Raw genomic sequence first — 15,608 nt, 5'->3', positions numbered from 1 at the left:
ATCCTTCACATAACGGACAAATATTTGTGCAATCATGATACATTTGTGAATGTATTTTAACAATCTAAATATGCATATGTACAGACAAATACATTTAAAAAACAAGGAAATTATGTTTTATTACATTACAGTGATTTTACATTAATTTACATTTGAAATGTGAAATCACATTCTATTGATGTAAATTTAATGATATTCTAGAAGAACAGAACAAAACTGTAAAATACACAGTAAAATACTTTTATATTAGGACTTTTTCTTACAGTGTATAAACACAAAGAGAGTGAGACGTAAGTGAAGAAGAAATGCTCAATGCATCATGGGAAACCTCGCAGCAGCGCAAGCCTATTGCAGCATAACTAAGGGATGGTTCAGGGTCACCTGATTTAGTCCAAACTAGAAAAATTTGCATTTCCTGCGAAAATGCAGTGTGGATGCCTTAACGGCTGAAGATATCTGCTGAAAAAAGCTGAAAAAGTTGGAAAAAAGAAAAAAAAAGATTCCCTGAGCAGGATTTGAACCTGGCCCTCCTGGTCAAAGGGCAGCTATTTAGCTCACTGAGCCAAACACTTTTTCACAAAGAAAAGGTGGAGAGATTGACAATTGTGCTAGCAGAATTTGGGCAAAAAAAAGGGGGTGAAAATTCTGCTGAAAAGAGTTCAATCAGCAGAATTTCTGCTGAAAAGAGGTGACTGAGCAGAATTCTGCTGAAAAGAGGTTTTTGCTGAAAAAGAGCTGAAAAAGTTTGGATTTGTGCTGAAAAGGGGTTAAAAAAACTGAAAATTTTGCTGAAAAGGGGTGAAAAAAATGAAATTTGTGTTGAAAAGAGTTTAAAAAAAGTTTAACTGTTAAGTGAAAGAAATGTTGCCATAAGCTGGATTTGAACCCAGGCCTCCCAGTCTGAGAACGGATGCTTATCTCACTGAGGTAAAACACAGCTCAGCCCATCATGCAAAATCAGTGACCACATTGATAATGTGTTCCATTCATTTCAATGGTCTAAAGTCATAACACACATCAGCAGAAATAGCAGAATTTTTTAAAGTTTAAACATAGCATTTCTGCTAAAACTTAGTATTTATGCTAAATAATATTTTTTTCCTGCCAAATCATAGCATTTGTGCTGGAACACAGAAAGTTCCACCAAATCATACAATTTGTACTAAAACATTATTTATGATTTAGCAGAAACATTGGGACTTGGTAGAAATACTATGATTTACATAAAATACTTTGACTTAGCAGAAGTACTACAATCTAGGAAAAAAGTACTAAAGCATAGCAGAAATTCTATCATTGAGCAGAATTACTAGGATTTAGAAGAAATACTAAGATTTGGCACAAACACTGATGTGGCTCAAGAACCTTTATTGTGCAGTTATACTATGATTTGGAAGAAATACTATACTTTGGCACAAATACTATGATTTGGAAGAAATACTATGTTTTAGCACAAATACTATGATTTGGCTCAAATACTATAACTATCCTCGGTCAGAAGGAGAGGCTGACATCCAGGGATTAGATTACCACGAGGTGGAGTTTATTGCGGTCAGATGGATGGTACAGGGAGGTATGGCATACAGTAGGAAGATGTGGAGAGGTGATATGGTGTGGTTTCTATGATTAAGAACAGAGTATGCATTACAACATGCATACAGATTAAAGATTAAGAAAACTGGTAACAAATTCCTCCACTACAAATCAGTCTGATGCCACTTTTTACAGGGTTCCCGTTTACTAAGGCACTACCCAAAAGGCGCCACAAGAGGGCACTCCAACACAAGAGATGACCTATTTACACTGATGCACTTAGTAAACAGCCCCTACTTAGCCACTACATAATACAGTGATATTACAGTATACAAATTCACACAAATACTATGATTTGGCAGAAATACTATGACTGAGTAGTAATACTATAACATAACAGATTTCCTAAAAAAAACTATTAAATTGCAGTAATTCTATGACTTGGCAGAGATACTACGTTTTAGCACAAATACTATAACAATGCAGAAATACTATGACTTAGTAGTAATACTATAACATAACAGTTCAATGTTCTTGCACAAATACCACAATATGGCAGAAATACTATGTTTTAGCACAAATACTGTGATTTGGTATAAATACTATGATTTGGCACACATACTATATTCCGCAGATACACTATAACATAACAGATATTCTACAACTTAGTAGTAATACTATAACATAACAAAATTATTATTTGGGCACAAATACCACGATTTGGCAAAAATACTATGATTGGGTACAAATACTATGATTTGGCAATAATACTGCATTTTAACACAACTACTGAGATTTAATTGAAATACTATGATTTAGAAGAAATACTATTACTCCATACAAATACGATACTTTGGGACAAATACTATGTTTTGGTTCCAATACTATGATGTGCAACAAATACTATGATTTGGCACAAGTACTATGATTTAGTACAAATACTATGATTTGGCAGAAATACTATGACTTAGTAGTAATACTATAACATAACAGATTTCCTAAAAAAAAACTATGAAATTGCATTAATTCTATGACTTGGCAGAGATACTACGTTTTAGCACAAATACTATAACAACGCAGAAATACTATGACTTAGTAGTAATACTATAACATAACAGTTCAATGTTCTTGCACAAATACCACAATATGGCAGAAATACTATGTTTTAGCAAAAATACTGTGATTTGGTGTAAATACTATGATTTGGCACACATACTATATTCCGCAGATACACTATAACATAACAGATATGCTACAACTTAGTAGTAATACTATAACATAACAGAATTATTATTTGGGCACAAATACCACGATTTGGCAAAAATACTATGATTGGGTACAAATACTATGATTTGGCAATAATACTGCATTTTAACACAACTACTGAGATTTAATTGAAATACTATGATTTAGAAGAAATACTATTACTCCATACAAATACGATACTTTGGGACAAATACTATGTTTTGGTTCTAATACTATGATGTGCAACAAATACTATGATTTGGCACAAGTACTATGATTTAGTACAAATACTATGATTTGGCAGAAATACTATGCCTTAGTAGTAATACTATGACATAAAAGATATACTATAGTTTTGCAGACATACTATGATTTTGCACAAATACCATGATTTGGCACAAATGCTATGATTTAGCAGAAATACTATGATTGGGTACAAATACTATGATTTGGCAATAATACTGCGTTTTAACAACAACTACTGAGATTTGATTGAAATACTATGATTTAGAAGAAATACTATGACTCCATACAAATACGATGCTTTGGCACAAATACTGTGATTTGGCAGAAATACTATGACTTAGTAGTAATACTATAACATAACAGATTTCCTAAAAAAAACTATGAAATTGCAGTAATTCTATGACTTGGCAGAGATACTACGTTTTAGTACAAATACTATAACAATGCAGAAATACTATGACTTAGTAGTAATACTATAACATAACAGTTCAATGTTCTTGCACAAATACCACAATATGGCAGAAATACTATGTTTTACCACAAATACTGTGATTTGGTATAAATACTGCGATTTGGCACACATACTATGATTTGGCAGAAATACTATGCCTTAGTAGTAATACTATAACATAAGAGATATACTATGGTTTTGCAGACATACTATGTTTTTGCACAAATACCATGATTTGGCACAAATGCTATGATTTAGCAGAAATACTATGATTGGGTATAAATACTATGATTGGGCAGAAGTACCATGTTTCAGTACAAATACTATGATTTGGCAGGAATACTCTGGTTTAGCAGAAATACTCTGATTTAGCAGAAGTACTATCTTTTGGTAGAAATTCCTGCTAAAAGGTACTATTTCTGCGTTTTAGCAGAAATACTGTAATTTGGCATAAATACTATAATTTGGGATAAATACTATGATTTGGCACATATAATATATTCAGCACATATATTATAAAATAACAGAAATATTTGGCCCCAAAACCATGATTTTGCACAAATACCATGATTTTGCAAAAATACTATGAATTGGCAGAAATACTATGATTTAGCAGAAATACTATGATTTGGCAAAAGTACTTAGATGTAGTAGAAGTACTTTGCTTTAGCAGAAATACTATGATTGAGGAGTAATACCTAAACATAGGAGAAATATTGATACACAGACACACATACACAGACAGTAAAGGGAACAGGAGCTGTGGAGAGTCTGGGCTTGGTATATGTAGGTCAGTTAAATTAGCTGCACCTGCTGTAGTCAGCCCTTACACACACAGACACAGAGAGAGGTGTGAGTTTTCTTCAGTGTATTTCTGACATTCAGGATTCCCCTCGAACAAATGGCCATAATTTCCTAACCGTAGAGGCTAGAACGGTCATTCAGGCATCGTTTTATTCAGAAGAGATGGGGGAATCTTCAGGTCTTCATAATTCAGAGATAAAACATACATTCTTAAAGATATATGACTTGTAATACACTGTAACTGAGTAGAGGCGAAGCAAAAACTGCCTTGACTTGCGCTCAAACAACCTTTGGTAACTCTAAATCTATATGGAGCATCAAAATCATTCTTTCACCGTAAGAAACAGCAGGCTTTGGTGAACAGTCATGGAAATTTTCAGGGCTCTGTGGAAATCCATCAAAAAGATATGACGAGAGAAAAAAGTGGTTCATTTCCAGAGATTGAAATCTGATGAAATCTGAGCGAGGGACAAATTTCCTACCCTCAAACAAGTCCAACTCATTTCACAACGGTAATAGGTGAGAAAGAAATTCTTGAATTGTGAGCGTCAGGAGTGTCTGAACATATACGGGAACAAGCCTCATGTCTTAACTTCGCTTCGTTAAGGAGATATGACAATTTGAAAATGCCTCTCATTAGAGAAATCCAGCGGTGATTTTGAACAAACTCTCCATTGAGTTTATATGGAGAGTTTTCTGACTTTGTGTTACTCTGAGGAGATTTGCAAAATATCTATGAGTCCCACAACAATGATAGTGACATTTTCTGAAAGCCAGCAAAAATACCTACGTTTTGGTGTATAATTTGTGGGGCTTGAGTGGAAATTGAGCGAGTAGCAAGAAGTTGTTTGGACATGAAGAGAAAATTCAAACAGTTTCACTGTCCCCTCTGAGTTAATTGCATAGCAACCATAGCAACGCATGTATTTTCTGAAAAATCACAATTTTGCAACTGAAAACTCAAAGAGGGATAAGATTAAAACGGTAGAAGATCTGAAAAAGCTGAATCATACAGGAATAGCCAAATCATTTGAGAACATTTTAAAGTTTGAATGAAGTTTCTAGGTGAAAGTATGAGGCAGTAGTTAAGTTTCAAAGACAAGAAAGTTTTAGCAGAATTGTGGAAGTTTCCCATTCATTTCAATGGGACAAATTAAAGGAAAAAAGTGTAATATTTTAAAAAGTATAATAGTAATAAACACCAAAAGTCATAGCCGGCATTAGCAGAAAGAGCAGAACAGTTTAGAGTTTGAATGGTGAAAATAGCACAAAAATTGTGGAAGTAGATCCACGGCAAAAAGTGTACGGAAACACCCGGAATAATAATAAAGAAGAAAGAGAAACAGGATCTCAATAGTGTGGATGCCTATTAAGGCATCCACACAACTATAAGTTTTGTCAAAAAGAAACGTTTTAAGCCTAAACTTCAAAGTAAAGAGAGTGCCTGTCTCCTGAATCCAAACAAGAAGCTGGTTCCATTTCAGCTTGTCTGTGGTCTGCTGCTTCTGACAGGAGTGACTGTAAGAGCCGCTCCGCACAAAGGCTCACCAAAATAGAAGAAGAAGAAAATAGGACAATGGAAGATTGGTGGTGAGTCTCCATTATAGGGTCAGAATCCGGCGTAAACAACATGAAAGCATGGCTCCATCCTGCCTTGTATCAACTTTTCAGTCTGGAGGTGATGTAGTGGATATGTTCTTGGCACACTTTGAGCCCCTTAGGACCGACTGAGCATCGTCGAAACACAACAGCCTATCTTGATGGACAGTGTATCTATCTTCTGATGGCTGGCTTTGTGAAAGTACAACACTGAGATAAACAATGTACTACTGGTTGGTGGAATTTATTCAAACATTTCTCAAGTTTCTCAAGACTCACAGTTTAAGCTTACCACATCAAATACAATATAATTGCTTTCATAAAACACAAGAATCTCAAAACAAGATAAGAAATGTATCACAATCTGCTGACAATGTAACGTGCTAACAAACACATATATTTATGCTGTCTGCTATTAAACAAATGCGCTGGTTTGTTCTCTTTAGATGTGGATCAGTGATAAATACACTGATGTTTCTCCGTGGTTTAAAACATTCCTGAACGTTATCCCACTTGAAACGCTGTCATACTCTGTATATCTAAGAACAAATTGGACCGATTCCTGCTTACAAAATCAAGAGTGCACGAATGTATCATTTGTGACATAACAAATCTGAGCGCAGATAAAGTTACAGAGCAGACCTCTCTGGAACATCTGCGATCATACATATGCAGATATTTATCAGTGTGTCCAAGTGTTTTTGCATTTCAGATATCGATCATATTTACATTTCAAGAAGCTGCACATCTGGATACATTTAGCTCTGTTTTTAAATAGACTACGTGAACTATTACCGATCTACGTTTAATGTCACCGCGTGATTCGTTTCCACTTTAAAATCAGTTGCGGTTTATGAGAGCAGCTTTCGCAACTAATAATGATGCAGATTTTATGAATAATGTAGAGCTACGAGACAAAGCCTCTTAACCCTTCGGAGTTAGTTGGATTTCTGCACTGATTACTCATAAAATTTGGCCTGATTCTCATCTAAATCACAAATACAGATACAATCTGACTAAATTAATAACATACAAGGTTGTGCTTTTCATGTATTAGCTGTACTTTTCATGTCTTTATTGAACACAGTCAGTGATTCCTCAAAGTGTAGACAGGAAAACATATGTGAAGTCACAAGAAGTGACGTTTCCTTTAGCTGCTTGTGAGACTTGCACAAAAAGATTGAGGAATTTTGGGTTAGTCATCGCTACAAAACTGTTTCAGCTCATCAATGTTTCTGGGATGTCTTGATTGAAATGCTCCCTCCAGCTCCAGCCAGAGCATCCCAATTGTTTTAATGCCAGGACTTTCTAACTTGGCCCTCTCTTGTTCAGTTATCTATGTTCTCTTGTGCTGTGGATCTTCGCGTTGAATCAGCCAACCTTAAGCTTCAGCTTCTGCTGCCCTAATATTTTCCAGATTTTTGAAGCTATTGTTCTCTTTTTGACTGCAAAGTGCTCAAACCAACTCCGAACTATGTTGGTGTCCGCTTCATTTTCCGTAACATGTCCTTCTCTATCTCCTCTGTCCTCCTGCCTGTGAAGGACAGAGGAAAGAAGTCTGTCAATGGAGCTATAACTGAAGATGGCAGGTGTATTGGAAAGAGTTTTTTCTTACTGGAAATTTTTTTTTACCCACAGTTCTTAACGACATTGCTTCAGTTCACTGAGGCTTTCAGGCATTCATTCTCCCACAGCTCTCTTAAGGTCCCAGCATTTCGGCTGAGCTGAGGTCTCAACTCTGATTGGACCACCGCAACACTTTATTTTTTTCATTTTCAGCCATTCTTTCCTGGATTTGTTGATGTGGTTAAGGCAGCGGTCCGCAACCTGTTCTGCGCCACGGACCAGTTTATGTCCGACAATATTTTCACGGCCTTTAAGGTGTCGCGGACAAATACAACAAAATAAAACCAGTACCGGTTCCAAAAAAAAGAAGATTTATTCATTCGTTTTTTTTTTTCAAACATGGTGTTGAACATTATGCTTTGGTCTCATATGTCTACAGGATGTTGTTCCAGAAGTCTTGTGGTTTGTTCACATGTAACTTTTTAAACCTACAATCTTGTTTTTAAAGAGGCTTTCTCCTGGCAACCCTTTACAACAGTCTTTTTCCAATTTTCTTATTATGAACTCTAACTTTCAAATTGCAAATTTAGGCCTGTAGAGTTTGACATGTAGCTCTTGAGCTTTTTGCAGTTTCTCTGCGCTTTGCATGTCTGACCTTAGGGTGACGGATGTGTTGAATATTTTCTACTTGTGAATTATCTTTCTCAGTGCTGAAATATGGACTTTAGATTGTTTGGGAATAGCCTTATAGTCCTTCCCAGATTAATGATCAGCAACAACTGCTTCTCTAAGATCATTACTGATATTTTTTCACCCTTGCTGATAAGTTAGTCAAGTGCATTTGATTAGTAGTGTTTGCTTGATACTCACCCTGGAAGCAGTAGGGGTGGATTTTGTTTTTCACATAACTGTATCTGCTGTATTTTTGCTTAGCTTTTGTTAAATAAATGATTACAAAGTGTTATACATTATATGCTGTTTTTCATCTTAGGTTATATTTATCTAATTTTAACATTTGATAAGGACCAGATCATTTTTCAATATGTCCTTGAGAACTTGAGAATTTTTTTCACATGATATATTACACTATATTAAACATTACTTTACAACGTCAGCTACTGTCACCAGTTTTGTACTGGTAACAGTAGTTCAATAAGGAGAGATCATTAAAAAGAAATTAACATGATTTATTGACGTACAGACATTAGATAAAGGTATGTGGCGGTTAGACTCCGATGGCCCGTCTCGGTGTAACGGAACCCCAGCGGTCACAGGGATTAGAGCAGGACCCCTCAGAGTCGCTGTTGGTGGAGACAAAGATGGAGGCTTGAATGGAGCCACAATGAGTTATGGGGAGGAGGTGGGTAGCACGAAGACGTCTGCAAAGGAGAACGATAGATGCGCAGGTTTATAGTACGCGGCGTGAATGCTGATTGGCCTGAACAAGGCCAAGAGAAAGATGATTGGAATAGACCAGTGATGTCACAAACAGCTGACAGTGTGGGAAAGCGGAAGTGATGTGAAGCATAACTGGCAACACCATAGTTATTGAACTTACACATGAGCTTCATAAAGTTGGGATAAGGTTTTGAAACTAGTGTGCAGTCCTTTGTTTCAACCCTTCGAAATACAGCAGCTGACATCTTTGCCTAAAAGAATCTTGATTCCAACTTTTTACCAAATTTTTGTCCCAGATCTGTTTTTAGAGAGCAGTGGTGTCCTTCCATTAACATCGCTTTTACTAGTGTTTTTCCTATAGTAGACACATACTGACAGATTTTAAGTAGATTTACCCTTGGTAGGCTTTCCCACCTCTTTGAGTAGTGCATATTGTCCTCTTGTTGCAACAAGAGTTGTAACAAAGTTACTACTGTCATCCATTTGTAAAGAGTTAAAGTAGGGAAACAGTGAAAACCTGAGTTTATAGTAATGCTTGTGTAGTCTTTGCCAATGTTGTGCTTCTCTATAACATTTCTTGTAAGGTTCTTTAAAAGTAGTGTGATTCACTCATTGTTCACCCCAATGAGGCTTTCTTGAGAAAAGCTGATTTCATCAGTAACTTGACTTGTAAGAGATTTATGGGGAGGGACACCTTCAGACTTCCGTTCTCATCTCCTAATTGAAACAAATTAGTTTTGGAGAACTTTCTAACGCAAAGGTTCATTTCCTTTTCCCGCCTGGGCTGTGAGCGATTACTGTGTTCAATGAAGATGAGAAGAGAAGTACAGCTGTTTATGTTTTATTAGCTTAGTCAGATTATATTACTCAGTAAATGCGACTTAGATAAAGATCAGACCACATTTTATGAGTAGTCAGCGCAGAAATATCAGTCATTCCAAACTGAACCAATCTTACTATCAGAACTCCCTTAATTTTAAATTAAGCCGAGGATACTGAAATGACAATGTCGCTGGGGTAAAGTGCTCAAAAACAACTCTGTGCTTGCACTTTGCATTTTCATTGCTCTCATCGTTTAAACACGTGTAAATAATTAAAAAATCATTCATGACAACAAAGACTTATTCACGGCTCAAAATGATAAATTGCTGTAAACTGACCTTGGACTCCTTTGAAAGTGTTTTGTTAGTGAGGGTGGCTCTGCTCAGCATCACTTTGTGTACATCACTGTACATCAGAGCCACTCCTCTCAGCGCTTTCCGACAACCCGGACAATTGATTTATCTGCTCTACCTTTAGTTTTTTCCAAGCCATATTGCTACAATGTCCTACAATGAAAAAAATATATCATAGAAAGATATTAAACAATGAGAGAGAGCGAGAGGAATCTGTTGTCCACTTGCAGCCATGATTGGTTACTTCAGTAGAGCAGGAGGTCACCACGAGGTGACTGACTGCTCCAGGCGAGCTCTAAGATAAGCCTTTAAGTCCAAAGTGGAATTCTTCTTCCTCACTGATCTTTTATGTGGTTTCCACGCAGGAACACGGGACATTTAACCCTGGCTGTTATAAATCAGACTCCAGCCATTTCCATTGTTTGCCTTTTCAGAGAATCATCAAAATAGAAAGTGCAGCCTTGAAGCCAAGACGTAGGAACTGTGGGAACTAGTCTGGCTGGACCTCGGAGACCACACAAAACTGGTTGCTAACCACTGTGAGCCTCTCAGCGCACCGCTTGCCACCGGCACGCTGCCTGCCGGCCAACCACAGGTACTATTCTTAGCAGCAAGAGAAATTACCCAACAAATTATTCACTACACATGGTAGACCACTATCTCCCTGTGTGAGTCTCTTTTTGTGTCACACATGAACACAGTTGTTGTCAGTGTCATGAGCTTTAGCTGTCAACCAGCTGAGGTTATTTTTGGGCCAGATTTTGACCAGGAGGCAACTTTATTACTCCAGAATTTAAGGAGCTCTGCATAACTTCAGGAAACCATTGTTATTAAAGGCAGCCACAGCCTTCAAATGGATGACAGTAATTACTGTGCAACTCCTCACTGCACACCACCTGCAGGCTGGCATTGGAAACAACAGTGATGAGACATACACAAGACTGTCCTGCACTATTACGATGCACTGCTGTATGTATGTATTTCATGAATGTTGTGGACCAGCTGAGAGTGAGAGAGATTGACATTGACTTGAAATTAACAAAGCTTCTAATGTCAGATGCATATTGGCTAGTAAAAACACAGCTCAATAACCCACCTGTTAACGTAGAAAAACAAAGCTAGTTATACAGCTTTCTTTTGTGCCATTACATCACATACTGATGGCTGAAATGAACACATAAACAAATAATATAGTAATACACTGAGTTAGTTTTACACTACCTGGTGAAGTCATTTAGCAAGATTTAATGTGATTTTGATCGTAGATGGGGAATAGAGGATAGTGTGTGCATGCAAGATATCTTATAATTTAGCAAACCTTATCTAGTCAAGAACATGTTTTGCTACATAAGACATTTTGCAGTTAACAGCCATGTTAGTGTTAGCTAACACTGACCAGAAGAGCAAAAGTCAGCTGCATTGTGATCCAGAAAAGAACTAATGTTACCTACATGAATGATGTTGAGCTGATTTGACACTTGTCAAATTGGCATTTAGGCGTCTTTTGGCCAACATTATTTTGGCTTCTAATGTGGATATATTTCTTGATACTAAACATACCATGCTAACCCTAACTTGCTGACTTGCTAGCGTTTTAAACTCTCTTTGTTTTGTTACTCTAATATGTGTGACTGACTTCACAGACAGGGTCGCCCAAATAACTGTGGCTGTGGTGAATGGATATGAATAAATAAATCTACTTATTCGTAGATTTATTTTATTTAAATAAATCTATTTATTTTTCTTTTTTTCTTTTTTTTCTTTTTTTACATTTTTCAAATATTATTCTTTTTAATTGAACTACAGATTTACAGTAATTCTTTTCATTGCTGGACTATTTTGTTTTGTGATGTTGCATTTTTTGGGCTGAGTGGTTTGGGCTGCTGGGAATATTTCCTCTCAGTTTTTTTGTTGTTGTTTTTTGTCAGAACCTAATAAAATGTATGCTAAAAATATCAGCCAAAACATAATTCTGGTCAAAGTAGTTCTGCCAAACACTGAAACTTCAAAGAAAGAAAAACAGAGAGAGACATTAATTACCTATACCTGTCCTTATAAAGGAAGAGACACTTTCTAACACTACCTACATAAGAAAGTACCAAATTTGAAAATTGTACAAGGTCAGGTAGTTTCAAGGGAAAAATTGGATTTTGTGTTTTCCTTTGTGCTATTCATATTATGTGTACATGTACTAAGGGTGAGTGCACGAGTTACACTGACATAAGATCAAGTTTTTATGTCAGTGTAGGACAACCATTACTGTTGTCATTGTTTTTCTCTATTCCCTAAATTGCCAAACCCTTCCCTTTCTTGCTTTTTTGGATCTAAACGTGTAGTTTCTTAGGAAACCTGCATCCGATTGTGTTTCACATGGCTGAAGAACACAAAAACTATATAAATACATTTGTTTTGAAGGATCTGTTATATCCACAGAAAATACAACCCTTTGTTTACAAGGTGGTTACTCATCCTTGATTGACAACATCAACTTTGCTGTGTTAAATTAAATGTGCATGTTCACCAGCCTGTATTACTGGTGTCTTTTTCAAAGGCACTATGAGTCAGAACCATTCTGCTGATTCATGTCTGCTTCCCATATTGCACCTTCCCTTCAATCTAAACTGTATAGTATAAAAGAGCAGTGCTATAAAATCTCTAACTATAACCTGTGGAGTAGTCAGAGAAGCACGGACTGTAATTAACACAGCAGCTATTGTCATAGAGATAAAGGACTGTTGTCTCTGCAATGATTACAGTGCACTGTCTTAACATATAAAAGCTACCATAAGTCCTAACCAGAAATGGTTTGTGTATATGTATGTACAGCATTACATGCTGGGAGTCATTTTTAACCTGTCATAGGGAAAACCCTCACTGTAGGCAATACATTTACACAAGTTTAACCCAATAGTTGAATCCTCAAAGCCAGCATTTTTGTCCATGTTCTGTGGAGCGTTGAGTGCTAAGTTACCTGGTTAGGAAGTGGTGTCCATTTATAAATGGACACCACTTTATAAATGGACTGGTTGTTCTGCGCTCACAGACGGGACAGACAGCGCGCAGCAATGTGCCTGATGACGTTTAAAAGATGCCAAAGCACAAGTGCAGCTTTTCACACAAACTGCAAAAGAAATTTCCCTCGAACCGTCCTGGTACTGGTAATTTTTTTATACAGATGAGCCCTTATTTCTGTACCATTATTTAATTCCAGAGGTTTTTAAGTTATTTTTTTGCACTTGTTGACTCATAAAAGCCTATATGACATTTTTTTATTTCACCATTCATTAACCGCACATAGAAGGCATCGTTTAAATATGTCTAAATTCTCTTTAAGCAAACAGTATTAAAGTTCTTTATGACTGGGCCAAGTGTCCTCTTTTTTGGAAATCAAAATATGGTCACCCCAGTATATTTCATCATGGCATCTAATGGGAATCTACTCACTGTTGGAGCCAACCTCAAGTGGGCAAAACAGCAGTTTTTGGTATTTTCGCATTGCCTTCATTTTTTATCCCTGTAGTTGTGGCTTGTGATGGAGACTAGGAGAGTTATTTAAACTTACTAAGAGTTGTGGCCGGTGTCTGTGCATTTTGGAGCATGTTTCAGCCATGTAAAATTCTGCCATGTATATGTTAGCACTAATTAGGAGATACCTGCATCTGTGCAATCCACCGTTAAAGTCTATGGATGCAACTTCCTAAAAATGCTGGTAGCTTAGCATTCAGTTATCTTAATACAAATATGGAAATTTTGTAGCTCCAGAAATGTTATGCGATCAAAACGTTAGTACACAGGCTAACTGGTAATATTACATGGGCTACACCTATCATAAAGTTCATTGGTTTTCTTTGCTTTCAGTATTTAAGCTGTGATAGAGTAATCACGTCATTGTTTCATACTTCATGCATAAAATTGGAAATCCTGGTGTATTTATGTCACTTTAAGTACCAAAGCTAATAATTGGATATGCCAAAAATAGCTCTATAAATTGCGTGTGCTAGAAATCCAGACAGACTGAACCTTTAAACTTCAATTTATGTGGCGCTCAAGTCATTATTCACATGCTGTAATGCTCCCTTGTGATAATATATGATGTGCAAGCTTCAGTATTAAGTGCCAAGTAATGACTGACAAGAAGGAAAAAAAGATCTCACTGAGTTCATATAAATATCGGTATAAGCCTGCTGTGATATACGTAGATGTTGAATGAAAAATCTGGTTCTGGGGCTGCACATTCTTCCCCACTGTCAAAATCTCCCAGAGTCCTTTGCGAGGTGTGCTAATTAAGCATGAAAGTACAAGCAGGCTCAGCAGCCAAGCCTCCGCCAGCACAGAGACGGATATAGGGCTCAGAGAACCATTCATAACTTTAGTTTGTTTGGGTTTTTTTACAAGATTAATAAAACTAGATAACAAGCATGTGAATTTAATCTGCAGCTCTTGTTTTTAATCCAATAAAGCTAATTATAAGCAGAGATTTTAAATGAGGCTGGGCTTCAGCTCATCATGTAAAGGTGCTGCAGCTTGCTGTCAGCTCCAAGCCCACCCACTGTGCAGCTTCCTGACAAAGTCCAGCCTTTGTTTTTTAAGCAGAAATGTTGCTTTCCTGCACCTCTTCACAAAGTATGACCGCACACGGGTTATTTGTGACTGAAACGGCTGCATGCACTGGAGATATGATCACAGTCATGGTACAGCTGAAAGAGTATTTATTGGCCGCGCTTCTGAGGCAAATTTCTGCATAAACAGGGCAGATGCTTTCCACACGAGAGTCCTGTCACAGCCAGCAAATACTCAATGTGATGTAAGGTGCATTGGCGCGCAAATATTTTTTCAGGTCTTAAAGATGTTTTCGTGCTTTCTCATGAACAGGATATCACTTGACTTCCTCTGAAACCTAAAAAGCTGCGTGCACACAAACAAACACAAAGGACTTGAATGAGGGTACTAAAATCCAAAACCATGCCTGGAAGAGGAAAAAGTCAGTGTGTACCTCTACAATATGGGGTTTAAAGAGACTGCATGAAGAATATGAGCCTGTTAACATCGAGCAGGTGATACTAATTGAGTGGTGCAGTCCATCTGGAGCCGATTAAGGAAAATGTATCACTCAGATACAATTCCTGTAACCGGACAGGCGCAGTCACAAGGATACAGACACAGTGCCTAAGCCGGTGTATTGTATTTATGTGCTTATAACAAACAGATTTAAGGTTCAGGGGAATACCTCATTTTTCCATTGTGCAGTGAAATGTTTCACTCCTGGTTACACAACCGGTTGATGATGTGCAGCTCTCCTTTGCAGTTAGTGTGGCTGCGAAATCTGTTTTCAAGCTGAGAAGGAGGCCTGTGTTTCAACAATGTCACCCAGCTACTTTCCACGACTATTAAATGTCAATCTACAACCAACAGCTCTTCATAAAGATGTTTGTGTTTATGGACAAGGATAACGGTTCTCCCAAAGCAAGTGGTTCTTATTAAGTGTTTTCCATCATTGTTAAGAAATATATCTCCTTACCGTTCACCGCAAATGAGTATTGTGTTCATACACACAGTGGTTTGCATCTCTGACCTCATGACAGCAAAGATGG

The 15,608-nt window shown here is 37.0% G+C and overlaps 1 protein-coding gene across 1 annotated transcript in view; it reads right to left on the bottom strand.

Annotated features, from left to right (window-relative positions):
- Window positions 1–6,925: 6,925 nt before the first annotated feature.
- The window catches only part of dusp3a (dual specificity phosphatase 3a), a 39,352-nt gene continuing 30,669 nt past the window's right edge, over window positions 6,926–15,608 (bottom strand). Inside the window, exon 4 of the transcript XR_013099917.1 lies at window positions 6,926–7,412. The gene's annotated coding sequence lies outside the window, so the exon portion shown is untranslated. The remainder of the gene's footprint in view (window positions 7,413–15,608) is intronic.

The sequence above is a fragment of the Maylandia zebra genome, linkage group LG8 (assembly GCF_041146795.1).
Source record: "Maylandia zebra isolate NMK-2024a linkage group LG8, Mzebra_GT3a, whole genome shotgun sequence".
NCBI lineage: Eukaryota > Metazoa > Chordata > Actinopteri > Cichliformes > Cichlidae > Maylandia > Maylandia zebra.
Note: the sequence above shows the minus strand (reverse complement) of the source record. Positions and strands in the feature narration are given on the sequence as shown.